Source organism: Dunckerocampus dactyliophorus, chromosome 1, assembly GCF_027744805.1.
Source record: "Dunckerocampus dactyliophorus isolate RoL2022-P2 chromosome 1, RoL_Ddac_1.1, whole genome shotgun sequence".
Lineage (NCBI taxonomy): Eukaryota > Metazoa > Chordata > Actinopteri > Syngnathiformes > Syngnathidae > Dunckerocampus > Dunckerocampus dactyliophorus.
In genome coordinates, this window is record NC_072819.1 from 27775046 (window position 1) to 27795241 (window position 20196).

The 20196-nt window shown below is 39.0% G+C and overlaps 1 protein-coding gene across 5 annotated transcripts in view; it reads left to right on the forward strand.

Annotated features, from left to right (window-relative positions):
- The first annotated feature begins 7879 nt into the window (after window positions 1-7879).
- The window catches only part of LOC129178572 (contactin-3-like), an 89151-nt gene continuing 76834 nt past the window's right edge, over window positions 7880-20196 (forward strand). For all 5 annotated transcript variants that reach the window (XM_054770924.1, XM_054770915.1, XM_054770938.1 and 2 more), the window contains exon 1: window positions 7880-8320. The gene's annotated coding sequence lies outside the window, so the exon portion shown is untranslated. The remainder of the gene's footprint in view (window positions 8321-20196) is intronic.

A 20196-nucleotide genomic window follows, 5' to 3' on the forward strand; every position in this document is an offset into this window, starting at 1 on the left:
CTATGTGCAGGAGGATTTTATCCAACGTGAACTTGATGTAGGTTTACCTATTTGAAGCATGGCTTTTAAATCTTTTATGACATCATAATGTAGGTTGTTTCTTGTCTGTCTACCAATACATTTGATAAAAATTCATTTCAGAGCTCAATAATGTATGGCCACATTAACTGTGGGTTTCAAAGTTGTGTCAAAGGGCTCCGGGGATCAAACAGTGCATGCAAGTACACTAAAAACAAAAAAGGACCACAAGTTGTCACTAATGATTTTAGACGGGGAGAAACGATGTACAGGTAATGCATTACATTATCTTTTGTGAATAGATTTGTTCATACAGAAGCAGTTTTACAGATGTGCCGTGAAGAGTTGTAATTTTGTATGTCATTAAAAATTCTGATTAACATCTTGGCTGCCATCTGTAGTATGCACAGTTATGATTGTGTGATATGTGATTTCTTTGCTTACTTTGAGGAAAATCGTCGTATTTTGCTGTCTGTTAACCAATCTGCAGAGCGAGCAAATTAGGCGCCTGAGTCTCCCTCAGCAAAACTGGGTTAAATATGGGGACGCTGCCTTGTGCAGATCTTGCAAACATTTGCACTTTTCTTCTTTTGCTCTCCAAATGGGACAAGCTGGTATGGCAGAACAATTGAAAATGATTCCAGTAGCAAAAACTATACAGTGTGCATTTTACAGCTGTTAATACGCAATAAACCAATGGTATGTAGTAAGTGTACCTTGAAACAGCAGCTAGTGCACTGGTGTGTAATGAGGGGAATTGGGTCTGTCATTGCCATGGCAACGCCAGACCACCTACTTTAGTGCGCCACAACACTGGTGGGCCAGACTGGACACCTCCTGTGTGGATGTTAACATTTCTGTTGACACAAATCCGTACGTCTTTTCGCGTTTGTTGGGAGGGTATAGGGATAATATTTTTCACAGCCACGCATGTACTATGATTTTGTACAGACCGGCACAACAGTAGCTCACATTTCAGTAGGCATTTTTATTACAGTTTATCTTCTCAAGGAACAATACTATAGAAATGAAACTTGGATATATTTTAGAGTAGTCAGTGTACAGCTTGAATAGACGTATAGATTTGCTATAAACTGAAAGTGACTCAACTCACAGCCATTATTGTCTAAATTGCTGGCTACACAAGTGAGTACCAATATAAGTGTCTGTCCTCCGGTCAAGCATGTTGGTGGTAATGTGATGGTATAGAGCTGCATGACTCGTGTCAGCACTGTGGGAGCTGCGGTGCACTGAGTGAAACTTAAATCCCAGCATGCGCTGTGACATTCTGAAGCAAAAACTGGTCCGCGTGGCAGATTTCCAACATGATAACAATTCCAAACACACCTCCAAGATGACAACTGCCTTGCTGAGAAGGCTGAAGGTGTCCAGTTTATACCCTGTTATTGCGATGCGACACCCGCACCTCAGCTAACTTATGTTCTGACTGTGATTTTGTATCAACACGTTGTATGAAATTCTGACAAACCGTATTACATACAGTAGTAATTGTACTTAATTGTACTGGAAAGCATTGGGAGTTGCTTTGTATGTACCGTATATGTCGTTGATGTTGGCAGTGTATTGGATCAGCACCAGAGATGGAGGTCCATATTGCCTTCAGCGGCTAGTTTCCTTTCTTACCATTACTTTTTACCACAGTCCATTTTTATTTACACCAGTGTCTTAAAAGTAAACTAAACCCCATAACTGTAGGTAGAGCTTTGGAGCAAAACCAAATTGTTCCTTCTAGCGACTGTGATGCTACAGTGTCCGTTGCAGTGAACACAGATAGCAGACACACTCACAATTAGTGAAGGACGTAATACCTTCAGGATGCACCTATTAAGATGGTTAATCTGCCCGGCTCGGGAGGAGCGTGATAAAATATTCCTAGAGGAAGCTTTTCACAACACTCTTCCAGGCTCAGGGGCATGAATAAATTACAGGTATAATTAAAGGAAATGTCAAACGGCTTCTGTACGGAGCTTTATTAATGACGTCTTGCTCATGTTCAAGGTTCCCCGAGCCTGAGATGAAGATGATCAAGGGAGGTTTAATGGGTGTCCTAGTAGACCAAGGGACTGTGGGACAATAACACAGTTAGGCCTCTATCACTGATATTGACTTGTGTGTGTGTGTGTGTGTGTGTGTGTGTGTGTGTGTGTGTGTGCGTGTGTGTTTGTGTGTGTGTGTGCGTGCGTGTGTGCTGCTTTGGGAGGACAGGGATAAAGATATGACAACAAACTGGCAATGGTACAGACGAGGGATTTAAAGATGTTTTAGAGAAGCTCAGACAAGGATGAGGAGGGCAGTTGTATATACTTTATGGAAGACTGTTAATAAAGTGAGGGACAAAGGGATGAAGAGCTTTTTTTCTCCTTTTTGTCAGCCTTGTCATGGGAAATAAGTTGTTTCACCATGACCCAAAGCTGTCAGCAGATGCTTATCAAAAACAGTGGACCATGAGCTTTGTGCAACTCAGTGTTTCCAGAGAGACTTTAAAAGCACAATCAATTGAGGTGGAGTATATTTTCCTGATACAGTCCACAATCCAGAAATATATTCCGGAGGGGATGTAGAAACTACAAAACACACCAACACCCTGCATTTATCCTCAGATCCTCTACGTTGATAAAGAAAAAGATAGCTACGAGGGAAAGTAAAAAAAAAAGCTCAGGACAATGCAAAAGGGAGAATATTGCAGCATGGAAAGATGATGATGGCTGTCAACAATGCAGTTTTTAAATGAAACTTTTTATTATTAAGGGAAAAAAAAATTCCAAACCCACATGGTCCTGTGTGAAAAAGTGATTGCCCTCTAAACCTAATAACTGGTTGGTCCACCCTTAGCAGCAACAACTGCAATCAAGCATTTGCGATAACTTTCAGTGATTCTCTCAAGGCGCTGTGGGGAAATTTTGGCCCACTCGTCTTTACAGAATTGTTGCAACTCAACCACACTGGGGTGTTTTGCAGCATGAACAGCCTTTTTAAGGTCATGCCAAAGCATCTCTAGGATTCAGGTCAGGACTTTGACTAGGCCACTCCAAAGTCTTCATTTTGTTTTTCTTCAGCCATTCAGAGGTGGGCTTGCTGGTGCGTTTTGGTTCATTGCCCTGATGCAGAACCAGGTTAGTTTCAGCTTGAGGTTACCAAAAGATGGCCGGACGTTCTCCTTCAGGATTTTTTGGTAGACAGCAGAATTCATGGTTCCACAGAATATTTTCCCACAGGTCTTGGAGACAATCAAGATGGTATCTGGCAAAATTGAGACAAGCCTTAATGTTCTTGTTGTTCAGCAGTGGTTTTTGTCTTGGAATTCTGCCATGCAAGCCATTTTTGCCCAGTGTTTCATTTAAAAACAGCATTTTGTGTTAGGTTGTATTGTGTTGACTAATATTCAAATTTGTTTGATGAAACATTTAAGTCTGACAAACATGCAAAAAATAAGAACTCAAGAAAGGGGCAAACACTTTTTTTGTCCACTGTATATATACAGTGGTGTGAAAAAGTGTTATATATAAATAGCAGAATATTTGAATCAGACTTTAACTGTGAGCAATTAGGAGTTGTGTTGTAAGACACCACGTCATTTAAGTTGAATTCACATGTTTTGAGTGGATTTTCTGTGATTTCCAAGCGTACTTAAATGCAGCAAATTGCACTTACAAAGTGAGTGATAAGAGTATGCACTGATTGTTTTTCTTTGCATTTCTGTTTATTTAGACCACACATACACATAAAAAAAAAAACGTTAATGTGATGTTCGTAGTGTCCGCGAATGCATCTCACGGTCCGTCTAGTGACAATGAAGAAGTGTTGTTGCAATGACGAATGGACTAGAGACGTGTTTGTTTGGAGTTGGAGGTACATATATGTTGTTGAAATTGCACTGCTGTTGATGTGTTCAGGTCAGAATAATTCGGATAAAAAAACAACTTCAGGATCTGAAGAGAACTTGGACAACAAAGCAACTCAAACAATCAAAGATATTTCCAAGAGGATAACACAAGTATTCGATAATGTCTTGGATAGAAGAAGGAAGGATATATCGATTCTGGAAACAGAAATTAAATCTGATTACAGTAGCCTCCATGAAGTCATACTGGATGTCAGTAATGGTGTCACAAACATTATGGAAGAAAATGGAGCACAGAGCAAGGCTATCAAAGCACTAAGAAAGACGTCAAGGAGTTGCAAGATGAAAATGCAGACTTGAGCGCTGCTCTTAAGGAGGTTAAATAGCCTATGGAAGATATCAAGGCTCTGCAGGACGATATTAAGGAACTGTTGAATGACAATGCCGCCTTGCGCTCTGCTCTTAAGGAAGCTAAAAACCCGAAAGAAAATACAGCATTATGCGAGGATGTTAGGGTTCTGCAGGATGATATCAGGGCATCATTGGAAGACAACGCTGCCTTGCGCACTGCTCTCAATGAGGCTATAAACCCTATGGAAGCTGCCTTGTGTGCTGATCTTAAGGACGCTAAAGACCCCATGGAAGAAAATAGAGCATTATGCAATGATATCACCATTCTACAGGATGATATCAAGGCACTATTTGAGGATGATGCTGCCTTTCGCACCAGCTTTGAGGAAGAGAAAGAAGCAAAGGTGAATAAACTAAACAGATTAAAAATGTTATCAACAAGATCAGAATGTACGAATGAATGATGTGGTCCTCACAGGGCTCCAAATCACACCCAAGTCAAGAAATGTTCCTTCAATCAAGCAACAGATTGCTAACTTCCTACAATCAAAGGAGGTGGATGTAGATATCAACAGTATTGACACTTGCGTCCCACTACAGTATATGGCAGAAACAACACCACACCTGTCATCATTACGTTCACCAACAGGGAATTCAAAACTGCACTGCTGGAACAGGGAAAGAAGTTAAGAGGCACAAACGTCTACATGAATGAGCATCTGACAAAACGCAATGCCGACATCGCCGAGAAAGCACGAGACTTGAGGAAGCAGGGAAAGATTAAAAGCACTTGGAGCACCAATGGTAAAATCCTCATCAAATCAAATGGAGGTCCAGGAGATGCAAGAGTGCTTGTTGTCCAAGACATCAGCGATCTGGATACATATTAAAGATCATATTACGATGACAATAAGCATAGTGGAGGACACACCCTACAAGACAGACCAATGCTGGCCCAAGGACTACTTTCAATAGCAATAACCTCGATATAATTGTTGCAAGTGCCATATTTATGTTTGTGTGTTTGTACGTGTATGTGTATATATATATATATATATATATATATATATATATATATATATATATATATATATACACATATATATGTGTATATATATGTGTGTTTGTACGTGTATGTGTATATATATATATGTGTGTATATATATATATATATATATATATATATATATATATATATATATATATATATATATATATATATATATATATATACAGTATATATATATATATATTTTGTATATACTGTATGTATGAGATACGAAGACAGGGTAGGATTAAATAAGCTCTGCTTCTTCGTACTCCTTTCGGACATGTGAAATTGAGACTTGTAACATGAAGCATTCAATGTATGCTGTATGCATGTTCGAAATAAATTAAAGCAAATTAAACCAAAATGTGTTCACATTATTAAACATAGAATTATGTGTAGGGCCGCATTGTGGTCTAGTGGTTAGCATGTTGGCCAACACAGTCTGGAGATCGAGAAGACCTGGGTTAGATTCTCCCCTGGGCATCTCTGTGTGGAGTTTGCATGCTCTCCCCGTGTGTGCGTGGGTTTTCTCCGGGTACTCCGGTTTTCTCCCACATTACAAAAACATGCAGGTGAGGTTAATTGGCGACTGTAAATTGTCCATAGGTATGAATGTGAGTGTGAATGGTTGTTTGTCTATATGTGCCCTGCGATTGGCTGGCAACCAGTCCAGGGTGTACCCCGCCTGTCGCCCGAAGTCAGCTGGGATAGGCTCCAGCATGCCCCTGCGACCCTAAAGAGGAGAAGCGGTATAGAAGATGGATGGATGGATGGATGGATAGAATGTGTATGTATTTGGGTAAAGGACTTTTTTTTTATTACATAATACATCAAATATTTATATTTTGAGCATTGATGGAATAAGGATTTTTTTCTGTTCCATATTTGTATTGTTTTTTTAATCCAAATTGGATGTAGGAATGCATTTCAATGCACTTTTAATTTTCATGTCAGTAATACTTAATTACTGTAGCTTTTGTCTCTAGCTTCCAAGCACATTCTCCATTATAATCAATACAGTTACATTTGATTTAGGTTCAACCAATAAAACATTCTACTAGTTTCTTAAGATAAATTCTAAATAAACTGACATGCTGAATGTGTTTTTTTCTAATTAAAGTGTCAATATCAATGGTTTATTACAAAATGAACCAATTTGTTACATTTTCTTCCCCAAAAAAGTGCAGCATCCCCATTTGGTAATACACGTTATTACAAAATGCGGCAAAATGTATTACAAAATGCGTTCAAGAATTTTATTACGAAATACAACAATTATTACAAAATGCAGCGTTATTACATAATGAGGTGAAAATGTATTACATGATTATATAATGCACCATTATAACATAATGTGGTGCTACAAGCTCTCCACCGGGCCAATGGTGTACTTTAAAAACCAAGATGGAACCTTGCTGGATTGGACCATGTGAGATGGTTGAGTCTTTCACCAAGGGATGAGTCAAACTCAAAAACATCAAGACCGATAAAAGTACACATCCCAAGAACCAAATGATGACAATCGTGACATTATCCACAGCTACAAAAAAACACAAATCGATGAAAATCTTCAACCCACTCCCAGCTTCTGGAAGGAAACATCTCAAGTGAGCCATCAAAGGTGTTATACAACAGGGTGCTGCCTGAATCCGGAACTCAGGACTGTGAGGGAGACATGCTTACTACTCACGATGCTGCCCAAAGAATTATCAATTTAACAATGTGTTTGTTATTGTGGTTTTAGTTTGCATTGGTGCAGAACAGCACTGTATCATATACTGTAAGTGAGAGATCAATCTAATAATCATGGTTGCTTATTTTGCTATATTAGAGAGTCAAAGCATTACAAACAGATCTCAGTATGATGCAGTCCGCTGCAAACATCACAGGTAACATTTCGACAATCATTAAATCTCATATTCACACATTTGGACAATTTGGAATCTACAATTTCCCCAACATGAATGTTTTGGGGACACAGAGAAAACCAATGAAAAGTGACACAGAGATGTATCAACAGAAATGCAAAGCCAGAACTCTTGATTGTGAGGTGGACATGTTCACCACCACTCCCCAGCGCTCCACAGTTATTGCTAAATGAATACCTTGCTTCAAAACTGAGATTATCTTTGTAAATGAGTGGGTCTCAAATTTGGTTATGTGTAGACCTATTTGCATATATTATTTTAGAATTTACTATGGCTGACAACAGATTTAAGGGATGGGCTTCCTGATTGGTTGGTAAACATCTTGACCTTAAACCTGAGGCCCAATCAGACAGAAGCTCAGTACGAATATTCATGAGTTAATGGTACAACAATCCCTGCTAACTAGGACTGACTTTCTAATAATAATAATAATAAACGTGTGTTCATAACACATTAATAATTGATGATTGTTGATTTACAGGCTCATCTCATCTTTGAGTGGCAGGCCGACTACTGTCAATTGGTGGTAATATTGTGACTTGCCGCAAGGGGGTGCACTTCCCTGCCAGGTGCGTCTTCCATGCTTCAGCAGCAGCCGGGATGGGTAGGTGCTGATGCTGCTGCCGCTGTTCCATCGCATCCTCGCTGCCGTACTGCCCACTTCTCCTTCCACCCTTCCTCCTACTCCTCCTCCTCTCGGTGGGAGCTGACTTGATGCGCATAATAAATCATCTCTGCAAGATTCCCCCCCCATTTTTTTTGTCCAAGCCTGATTTGAGAGCTGCGTTGGATATGAAGCTTGTGGAATGATTTCAATGTGCTTCAACGCCACAAACAACGTGGGTGTTGTGCGTGCTTGTGAGCTGTGTGTGTGTGTGTGTGTGTGTGTTGGGTTTTTTTGTTGGTTTGTTTAGTGTGTGTATGTGATGAGGAGTGGAGGAAGAGGAGGGAGCAGCAGCTATGAAGCGCTTGTCATCTCTCCTCAATTTCACCTGTATGAACGACCTTGCCATTGTGACCGAAATTTTCCTAAAAAGGTTTCCATGGAGGATACATGTGTCGCCTTTCCCTGAATTTCTCTGAATCTGGTCAAGACCCTCCAAGATAGAGGTAAGACAAAAAGGCAGTGGCTATTGTGGATGTGCATGCACGGTGAGAACTGAATTAGTTACACAGTGACATATATGGCTTTTAATATTTATTACGTCTAATAAGCCTCACCATTCGGGTTTGCCTCAGTCAATGAAGTCATCATTCCGTTTATAAATAATATTTATTATAGGTTAGAACTGAGTAGCCCTCATAACTGCAACCGATTCCTCCACATGGAGTTGTTTGAAAGGGTGTGTTTAATACCAATTTAAAACACACATGTATTCACATTACTATTATTGCTGTGTACTCAAAGTGCTGCATGAAGTTATATTCTATGGGGTGCTTACCTGGTGTGATGCTACACTGACTGCAGCCTCTCTTGTCATCACTCCATCAAACGTGTGGCAGGAACCCAATAGCAACACATTTCACGCCCAACTCAGTCTTGGTCTCACTGGATTACATGATATGCTAATTCATGCACAGTGTGAAGCTTTATGTTTATTAAAATGCAAGGACCTCCAAACCACTGCACAAGCTAATGAAATTCAATACGAGTTGTTTAAAGATGTGTCTTTCAAAATATTATACAGTCAGGCTCAGTTTTGATTGACACTGTCTGAGAAGCATTCATTTCTCAATATGCTTTTATTGTGGCTGCAGTTCAATACGATTGATACAATAACCAAATGAAACTTATTTTTGACATTTAGCAGGTAAAGCAGCCATTTTTCTAAGAAAGTATTTCTGGTTATGCCTGAAATGTTGTGTACAGAAAACAATTACAGAATTTCATACATTCATGAATGAACATACTTTCCCAAGTAGGGGGCGCATTAAAATTAAATCTCAAGTGTTTTATTCTTGGGCTGAGCCTTTGTATATGCAATTCACTTATGAGATGTCAAGTATTTTAAGTTTGGGATTGAAATTGAAATTCCAATTATTGGAGTCTAGTTATAATGTTGTACATTAATTAACATGTTTGTCACTTTGTACTTGTACATTTGACATACTATAGTAGTTCATGATGACATACTATTGATATACTATTTTGTACATGACATTTCAGGTATTTCAGGCTCAGATCGAAATTTTATGTATGACATTCCAAGTACAGTATTTTAGTTTAGTTTTGAAATTTTGTACTTGAAATTTCAAGTGTAAAAAATTCAATTATAAAAATGTTGTATATGAAATTGTAAGTACATATTGTAGGGTTCGTGAAAGTCATGTATTTTAGAAGTATTTTAGTCAAGGGTTGTAATTTTGTACAGGATATTTAAAGTATTGCGGTCTAGGATTGAAAATGGGTACGAAATTCCATGTACTTCATTCTATGTATTATGAACATGACATTTCATGTATTTTACGTATTTCAGTGAGTTCCAGTGAGGCCATCATGATTGTCACTCTAACAACTATTGTATTGTATACTGTATAATTACATTACGCTGGTATACCTTATTAGGAGTCCAGTGAGTGTTTCTATAAATGGACAGAAACAAACCCATCAGCCTGTTTTAGTGCTGCAGCTTTGATTGGCACTATGCATTCATAGATACAGTTAGTGAAAACACGGTCACACACATTGACTAGGTAATTGCATACTGGTATGCCACCATGTCAGCTGAAATAGCTGTGATGAATGCAGCTTAGGCCTTCAAAGTAAGCAGACTCCCACTCTTCCAGCTGTGCTGTTTGTTCAAGTATCACACTACTTGGATGCTAGATGTGATGGAGGTGGTAGATGTCATGATTTTTCTTTTTTGTATCACGTCAGTTAAATGCTGCAAGGGAAGGTATATGCTCCTTGACGGAAAGTGATTCATACGGTGAAGCTTTCACACCATCTTGCATTGCCATCATCGTCAGCACCATTATTCAGTGCAAGCTCAGAATGTACGGGCACATACAAGCTGCCTGTGCGTTGTAAAAAAAAATTGCCCATGGCCCACATGGCCCACATGTCTGACACTTACCAGCTGCTGGCTAATGTCAGCCGCAGTTTGATATGTGCATTTGCATTTATTAAAGAGAGGACCACAATGTTCATAAAAGGTGCCAAGCATGTCAAACACCCACTCCAAATGCACACTGCAACATGCAAAGTAGACAGGAGTGTATTACCCAGCGTGGCTTCCACTCACCAATCCTCAGTCTAGGTGCCAACATTTTTGTACAATGCAGTCCTATCACTGCGCTATGGCATGCAGGACCCTTTGCAGGAAGGAAGGAAGCATAAAAATCCAATTTGGCCCACTATGTGGAGGAAAAAAAAGGCCAGAGCACACATGAAAGGTGGTGATGAAAATCATGGCCGCAACTCCACGTGTCTGATTTGACATCCAAGGCAGCTGACAAACAATTAGACCCTCTATCAGTAGTGCTCTGAACCAGGCTCTCTTGGGATTAGACCACAAATGAGCCGCACATCACGGCTTATGTCTTCTAAATGGAAAGTGAGTGTATGTGTGGAGGCACAGTGGTGGTGGTGGTGGTGGTGTGTGTGTCTGACATTTAGCAGATTGGTGTTGATATCAATCTGTGGCCTTAATACATCCTGAAGCCCTCCTGAAGACATTCATTCATTCTGGGTGAACCAGCACATTTTCATGCATGTTCCCACTCTCTGGCATTTTATACTGTATAAAAAAGGTGGGGCATCAACCAAGGATACTTACCAGGGAAATCACAGTACAGTTGTCCCTCATTTATCGCCATTAATTGGTTGCAGACCCGACCAGCAATCTAGGATGTCTTATTTATAAATGGAATATTTTCGTAAATAGAGCATACAAAACCTGTTTAAGGTTGTTCAAAGCTCATTATTAGAGCTTTGTAGACATTAAATAACACTCCTAAAGCATACTTGGTGGCTATTGTCTCAACGTAATGATCCTGACACCTCGTGGCGCAAGGGACCCATATCAGTGTTTCATTTTTGTTTTCATGATGAGCTAAACATGGCTCTTTGATTACTAAGACGTGACGAGTTGTGAGTGAGTTTTCATTGACGAGACGGAATGAAAATGTTAGTGGGTGGTCTATCAGACGTTTATAATGCATGACATTTCGGCCCAAGATGTATGTAATCTGTCAGTCAAAATCTAACATGTAGCAATACATCCTCGCTTAGCATGCAGGGCACTTCCCACTGGTGACGTGGGCAATGGGAGCACTTTTGGTGGGAAACAATGCACTGATTTGTGGATACACTTTAAATATAATTCATCCGAAAGAAAAACTGAATGCGCTGTGCAGAGCGACGGTGGTATATGTGGCTGCAATCTCAAGCAGCACATAAAGGCGCATCAAACTGATATTCTTTGGATGGTAAATTGTGTTAACATATACATACAATGTTACTCGACAGTTGGCTTGTGATGAATTCTATAGTATGCCTAAAGCTGTCCACATAAGTCCTGTTGGAAACTTAGTGCTAACTTCAGGCTAGCTAAAAATGGCCTAGCACTAAGTGCTACAGGCTAAAAGTAGCTTTGTTGTGCTAACGTCAGTTCAATAGTTTATGAGTGTGTTACTGTTATGTTTTCAGACCTGTTGCTGTTCCCCGAGTGTTTTAATAAACACATCATATAGCACCATGTTTTGCCGTGTTCACATTCAGTGAAGGTCTGGCCATCTCTTTGTGTGTTTTTGTTCTGTGAACATCAAGTGAGGTCATGCAGCTCCTACCATGGTGCGCTTACAATAAAGTTGTGACACACGCAAAACAAACTCAACAGTACAGATACATTATCATTTTGACCATTGCTCAGAAAGAAAGAAAAGTCAGAAGGCTTCACACTACTGTGTGGGTGCCAGTTAAGTGGTTAATAAACAGGCGGTGCCAGAAATTTTTCGTTGGGGTGGCCAAGGTGAGACCATTACTCACATAGGGGTGGCAATGAGTTGATACCTGAAATGTCTTACTGGCCAGTGGGGTGGCCGCAGAGTGAGAGTGAGAGCCACGACCACCACCACTGGCCACTATTTAGTTCCTCCACTGTTAATAAAGTATTAAAACCTATTTTTGTTTTGCTTGTTTGATAGTTCAATAGGGGCCGCACGGTGGCCTAGTGATTAGCATGTTGGCCACACAGTCAGGAGATCGGGAAGATCTGGGTTCAAATCTCCATTGGACATCTCTGTGTGGAGTTTGCATGTTCTCCCCGTGCGTGCGTGGGTTTACTCCGGGTACTGCGGTTTCCTCTACTTCCTACTCTAAACTGTCCGTAGGAATGAAATCTGTGAGTGTGAAGGGTTGTTTGCCTGTATGTGCCCTGCGATTGGCTGGCGACCAGTCCAGTCCAGGGTGTAGCCCGTCTGTCGCCCGAAACCTACGATAAGGGACGATAAGCGGCATAGAAGATGGATGGATGGAACTCATTCAGGTCGTAATTATACGTTTTTACAAAACCGAACGCCCGATCCCAAAGACTTATTTATACTGTACGTTGTTTACGTTTTTTTGCACGAGAGGCTAAAAGACGATGACGCACCTCCCCACTGTAGAGTAGTTTTAAGCCACAAAAACGGCCACTAGCTGACATAAGTGCATTTAATAAGAGAGTGATTTGTAAATAAAGAAATCACACATGACAGAGGAAGTGGAAGAGTGTGGAGGAGTGTAGCATGCAGACGGTTACGCATGGTAGGGAAATTTTAACTCACACACGTGCACACAGTGCACACATGCACACACATACTTCCGTTCCTAATGGGGAAATTGTAAATAGCTTATGGTGTTATTTTTGTAAATAAATTGTTATTTTGATACAAAAAAGCGCTTTTTTGTGTGATTTATGTTGTGGTATAGTTTCTAAACTATACCACATATTTGAGCTGTCACAAAAGCAAACAATATTTGTGTCAGTGAAAGTTATGCTTGAAATGTATCTTTTCGCAAAATGCTGTTTTTCTCCTTACCTATGTTCTACTGCTGATTACTAAAGAACGGAAAAAGGTAGAAACCAACTTTTTTCTGATGAAAGACGGTAGTCTAATCTTTCTTTTGGTAAGTTCCATCTTTATATAGCCATAGAACACAATATTCCGTGTGCCTTGAAGGATCAGTCAAAATCGTCTAAAATGTCTGGCTCTGAAGGGGTTGCCTTTTGAAAAATGGCCGGAATTAAATGAGTTAATGTTGAAATTCATTTATTGCAGTCGGTTCTGAACCGCGAGGAACGAAGGATGACTCTAGATGCAGCAGCGTAGATCAACAAAATTGTCCAATTCTTATTCTTGGCCACATCACACATTTGGATGGACACTTTAGCCATTAGCCATCAAAGTTCAATTAAAAAAATTTAAAGCAATTACAGTGGACCGGGAAATGTATTTTTGCATAAATTTGTGCCTACATTTTCGGCTTAATCAGAAAAATACGCTAACCGAGGCATACACTAACCAAGGTTCAACTGTACAGTAGTGCCTTGGTTAACATCAGTAAGCTGTTCCAGAAGGTCCGACTCAAACAGAAACGGACTCTACCCAAAGCAAATTTTCCCATACAAAATAATGTAAATCCAATTAATCTGTTTCAGACACACAAAAATGTTAACACAAAGTAAATTTTATTAACAATAATTATAGTTTTACATGCTGATAATGATACAAAAATAGAACCAGAAATACAGAACCAATTAACATATACCTTGCCGTTGAATATAGAAAATGAAAAAAAACAACAACAACAAGTGACGTCGCGGAAGTGTGCCGACAGGAATGCCTTTTACCTGGTGACGTGTGCTATATTTGACTGTGGATGCCGCGAACATGCTACAGTAAGTTGGAATGCTTCTGTTTTGTTGTTGGAAGCAGAAATGAGTGTTATGGATGTAAAATGAGACAGATAGAGACACAGAGTGTCACCCTCGATGCGCCGCCGGGTTGACAGACTGTTACGTGGGATGCTGTGTATACATGTATATGTGTGTGTGTGCACACAACCAATGACGACAGTCTTCTCTTTAAGCCATAAATTTCTGAGATCTTGCACTCTTGTCTTGGTACGGTCCATTGCCTTTCTCTTTTGTGCGGTCCATGGGTTTGTTATGTTGTGTATCTCTCTACAACTGTGATACAAACGTCTTAAAATGGCACTCGCGGCCCACAATGCATTGGTCACATGCAAGTATCGCAAAATTTCGCTTTGTGCCCATGATCCAAAATGCGGCGTAAACAAACATATAGTATTTTGGACGCTAAACAAGTAGGCAAACGGAACCCAGGGCAAAATCTTAGCAAAAGTTTTGGTTGTTAACCAAAAAAAACGCTCTAACCTGGGCGGACGTTAACCGAGATACAGATGTACTTCAAAAGTAGCACTCTAAAGGGTATAAGACACGTTTCTGAACATTTATTTTTACAATTCAATCACTGCTCTTCAATGAATTTAAAATACCATGTTTCCTCAAATAGTGGATGAGGCCGTTGATTTACTCAGCTGCAGAAAGGACTAGGTGTCTATTAGCGACAAGTGGTTAATTAAGGGGGATGCCTTTTATTTGAGTCAGATTTTGGATGAAGGGTGGGCTACACAAGCCAGAGGACACATTTGTATGCTACTTTGAAATACATCTTTTTAAAAATCTTTTTTTTTGTTCATCAATAAATAATGATGCTTGATTATAATGATATATGTCAAGTGAAACTGTCTTTGAAACAAATCAAACGACAAGACATGTCATTAGAAAAAGTACAGAGAATCATGGCAGGTTAGACAGAGGCAGACTATGCGGAACTAATCTATATATAAAAATACACACTGCGGAGCGAGTACAGAGGCAAATTTACCGACCAAACTAAACATAAGATTATGTCATCAGAGAACATGTTTGCAACATTCGAGTGGCAGCTGGTAAGACTCCACACTTTAATTAATCCTACCTCCTTCGGTAGGTGCTGCTGTTTTGATTAGCAGCTAAGTTCAAATAGGCACATTAACTCTTTAAACATCTGTGTGGGATTTATTATCCGAAGAAATACATTTTGATTAGAGGTTCTTATTTGTTTCAAGAGGATGACTACACCGACGATTAATTAAGACAGCACACCGAGTCTATTTTTTTTTTATAAAAGACAAAAAACACAGCCCCTGCCTCTGAACCCTGTGCCCCTGTTGCAGAGTCACCACTATGCCCACTAAGAGCAGAACCTTGTGTTTGTTTGGACGGCACTCACTCACTTTAACACAGTGTGCACCTTTTTTGTTGTGTGCATGTGTGTGTGTTTGACATTTCATAATTGCATCATTACTCACTCCATCTCTCCCTCCCTCCTGCCATAAGCAAGCACATGGCAATTTGCAAACACATGCTCCAAGCAGACAGACACTTGTCCTTGATTAAGGACCCTGGTGGAATGGCTTCTTCATGGGGCTGTCCAGGTCTATAGCAGAATGCGGGTAGACACACACCACTGTGGGTACGTATAATTGATTGGATAGCACCCAATTCTAAGTTCGAAGTCTTTTCAGGCTGCCAGAAAGTGAATTGTCGAAGTGAAGGATGAGCTGCGCTAAAGGTGGCTCTCCTAATAGTGTAACATTACCTCTGATCCTACACGCCTGCGGTGTCACCCTATATGGCTGGATTCACACTGCAGTGTCCAATTTAGTGCCTACAGTATATGTGATTTTGATGACTATCTACTGCAGTGGTGTCCAAAGTGCGGCCGGGGGGTCATTTGTGACCCGTGGATCGTTTTTCATTGGCCCACAGAATACTGTAGGAATAAAATAAACATAATAATAATAATAATGATAATAATAGTAACATAGAAAAAGCTGAAAAAGTTGCATTTTTCAGTATGCAGCCTGGGAAAAGTTTTGTAAACCCTTGATCTACTGTATTTACCATATTTAGACCATATTTAATGGGTGAAGCTTTAGATAGATTAGTTTAGATTTATTGCAGATATTTAAATGGATGCACTACATGTTCTGTCTTGTTTGGGTAGACATACAGTACATGTGTATATCATCAATAACTGTATCTTGATGACATCAGACATGGCAGGCTAATCCAATGTGTTTGTTATACTACAGTCAAATTGACAGATATGGTATTCATATACCAAGCAGAATAACAGACCACTGTACCACCCTAACTGATAATATATTCACTAATGACTTTGATAACAACACAACTAGTGATCTGCTAATCAACGACATCAGCAACCATCTTCAAGTGTTTAGAATTTATAACGAATGCTCCAAAAAAGGAAGACTGGTGACAAAAGGACTTTCCAAAGACTGAGTACAGAGGACAGTGTCAGTGCTTTTAAGAAAGATCTAGAAAAACAAAGATGGGAGAGTGTGTACAGCGGAAATGATGTGGTGAGGCATGTGAACCCTTTCTAAACACTTATATGAAGCTCTGTGATAAGAACTGTCCCTTCAGAGAAATGTCCAATAAGGAAAGGAAAAATAATCAGCCATGGATGACAAAATGACTAAAAATGCCTGTAAGAATAAAAATACATTACATAGGAAATTTATCAACAAAATGTATCTATTAACAAACTAAAGAAGCAGAAAAAAAACATATATGACACATAAAAATAAGCTGACAACAATCTTGAGAGTGTGTAAGAAAGAATATTATAGTCAATTATTAGACAAAAGCAACTTGGGACATTCTAAACAGTATTATCAGGAATAGTACTAAGAAAGCAGACTACCCTCATTATTTTATGGTTGGAAACACCAATAAAGATGATATGAATGAGGTAGTGAAGAAGTTTAATAACTACTTTGTAAATATTGGACCAAAACTAAAAGAAGAGATTCCAATATGATGAAAATGAAAGACATGATGAAAGAAAATCCTCATTATGTATTCATGCTTCACGCTCTGTGATTGGCGAGTCACACACAGTGACCGCCCCTCCGGAGACAGACTGTGCAGGCTGGAGCCACAGAGGAGTTGATCAGTGCCTCACACAGTGCAATTGGCAGGTTGAAAACGGCTCAAGTGGCGTTGCCCACTGCCTCCACTTTTTAGGTTTTCCTCAGCTCGCAATTGGGGTAGCATGACCACTTTTTTTTTCCTTGAAACATATTTTGTCTTATTCCTTGAAGTCATCATAAAACAGGAGTGCTACCTACAATATAAGAATTTTTTTAATTTTCAGTTCGCATTGCCCCGACAGTGATAACAGTAACCTTCTGGCCACAACATTAGGTACACTTGCACAGCTGCATCAAAAATATTAAATGTAGCAACTTCTGATCAATCCATGTCAATTTCAGACTTAACATAATGTACCAATTTAAGCCCCACCAATTTCTGGTTAAACCACGCCTACCTCCGGTTCATGCCCCGCCCACTCTGAGTACAGATACTGATCCGGGTAATTTAGATGGTTGAACAGATACAGATACAGGTAGTGGTGTACTCCCTCATCCCTAATGGAAACAATAAAAAAGGTTATCAACGAGATCATAGAACCGCTGATGTACATCAGTAACTTATCATTCGAGACTTGTAAATTTTAAAAAAAAGAAAGAAAAACGCTAAAGCAGTTAAAATGTTCAAAAACGGAGACAAACATCAATTTACAAACTACAGACCAGTTTCCTTATTACCACCATTCTGAATTACTGAATGAATTACTGAATTACTCGCGGACAGCCAATACGAATACAGAGCTAACATTTCAACCTCCATGGCACTGATCAAAATTATCGAGGAGATTACCAACGCTGTAGACCACAGAAATTGTGCAGCTGCAGTATTTATGCATATAACAAAAGCTTTCGATACAATTAATCACAACATTAGAAAATTAAAATTAAAATTAGAAAGGTACGGAATCAGAGGGTTAGTTTTGAATTGGGTCAAAAGCTACCTAGCAAACAGGAAGCAATATGTGAAGCTAGGAGAATACACATCTGCAAGTTTAAATATTACGTGCAGAATACCCCAGGGGTCAATACTGGGACCAAAACTGTTCAACTTATATATTAATGATATATGTAAAGTGACGAAAGACTTAAAGTTAGTATTATTCGCAGACGATACTACTGCCTTTTGTTCTGGAGAAAGCACATACGAGCTAATTAAAAAGGTCACAGATTAAATGACTATACTAAAAAGATGGTTTGATAAAAATAAATCCTTGAACCTAAGTAAAACTTGAACCTAAGTAAAACTAAAATAATGCTATTTGGTAATAGCAGAAAGGATATGTACGCACAATAGATGAAAAAATGAACTGGGAATCTCACATTAAAAATATACAACATAGGGTGGCGAGAAATACCTCAATACGAAATAAAGCAAAATTTGTCCTTGTCCAAAAATCACTCCATACTCTTTATTGGTCTCTGGTATTACCATATCTAACTTATTGTGTAGAGATAGGGGGAAATAACTATAAAAGTAATCTTCACTCGCTAAATCTCCTGCAAAAAAGATCAGTTAGGATAATCCATAATGCAGCGTATAGAGAACATACAAATCCTCTATTTCTAAAATCGCAAATATTAAAATTTGCTGATCTAGTAAATTTTCAAACAGCTAAAATTAGGCATAAAGAAAACAATAACTTGCTATCCAAAAATGCCATACAATACTTTTCAGCAAGAGAGGAGAAATATGATCTCAGGGAAAAACTCAACTTAAAACGCAAGAGCAATACTAAAAACCCACAGCATTTCAGTATGTCGAATCAAATTATGGAACGGATTAAGTAAGGAACTCAAACAAAGCACCAAGATGAGCGATTTCAAGAAACATTACAAGCAGTTGATGTTGTAAAATACAAGTACAAAATGCTATGTCTAACCACTACAACACTCATTACTCTTCATTCTTGTGAATTCATTGTCAGTACTCACCGATTATTCCAACTATGTTCTGCTCTATTTATGTTGATTATTATTGATTTACTATACTGATTATTATATATGATTATTATTTATTATAATTGTGGAAAAAACTTGGAAATTATATTACCCTATTGTTATATTACCTTATCATTGTCCTATGTATTAACTGGTAAAGATCACAAATGAAATACAGGAAGTGAATAAATGTATTGCAATTGATGTGAAACGGATTAAATAAGCTTTGCTTCTTCCTACTCCCTTTGGACATGTGAAAATGAGAATTATACTAAGTGATGTATTTCATTGTAACTTGTATGCATGTTCAAATAAATTAAACTGTTACCATATAGGATTTTTTTTTACTGCATTCGGGAGAGGCATGATTCCAATCTCAGGATATCCATGCATTTCCTTCGCTTCATGCTGCACGACCTATATCCAAATTGTGCCACTTGAGAGGAAAACATCAGAATGGTGTTGCTTACCTGTATAGTGGTGCAGGAGAAACAGATGTGGGGGTGTGGGTGGAATTTTTGTGCTGGACTCAGAGATACGCTACAGTTGTATTAGTTGGCTAATGTAAACGATGTATGTCAACCTGCAATACTAACATGGCTCACCTCTAGCTCTGTTTGTAACACTGACATCCCAAGGTGCCCCACATTTGAACACACTTACCCATTTTGCCTTTTATTTCTTTTCAACTCAGATAAGCATTAAATTTTTGGCTCATGGGTGCCATGACAACAACCTGAGGTGGGAATATACTGATGACATTCAGAACCTAAAATTGGCTCAGTTGTAACCCTGTTTTACCATAGGTTCTGTTTCACAGAGCAACAGTAAGTGATTCTACCTGTTTTAGATCATGCAGTGTAGCTTTCATTTCTCTTATAATACTGGAAAAGTCAAACTGAATTGTATTTTATTCATCACATATACAATATACAGTCGTCCCTCGCTACATCGTGGTTCAAATATTGCTCCTTATCGCGGTTGTTCAAAAATTAATTTATGAATAAATGATCGCTGTTTTGTGGTTGACTATGGC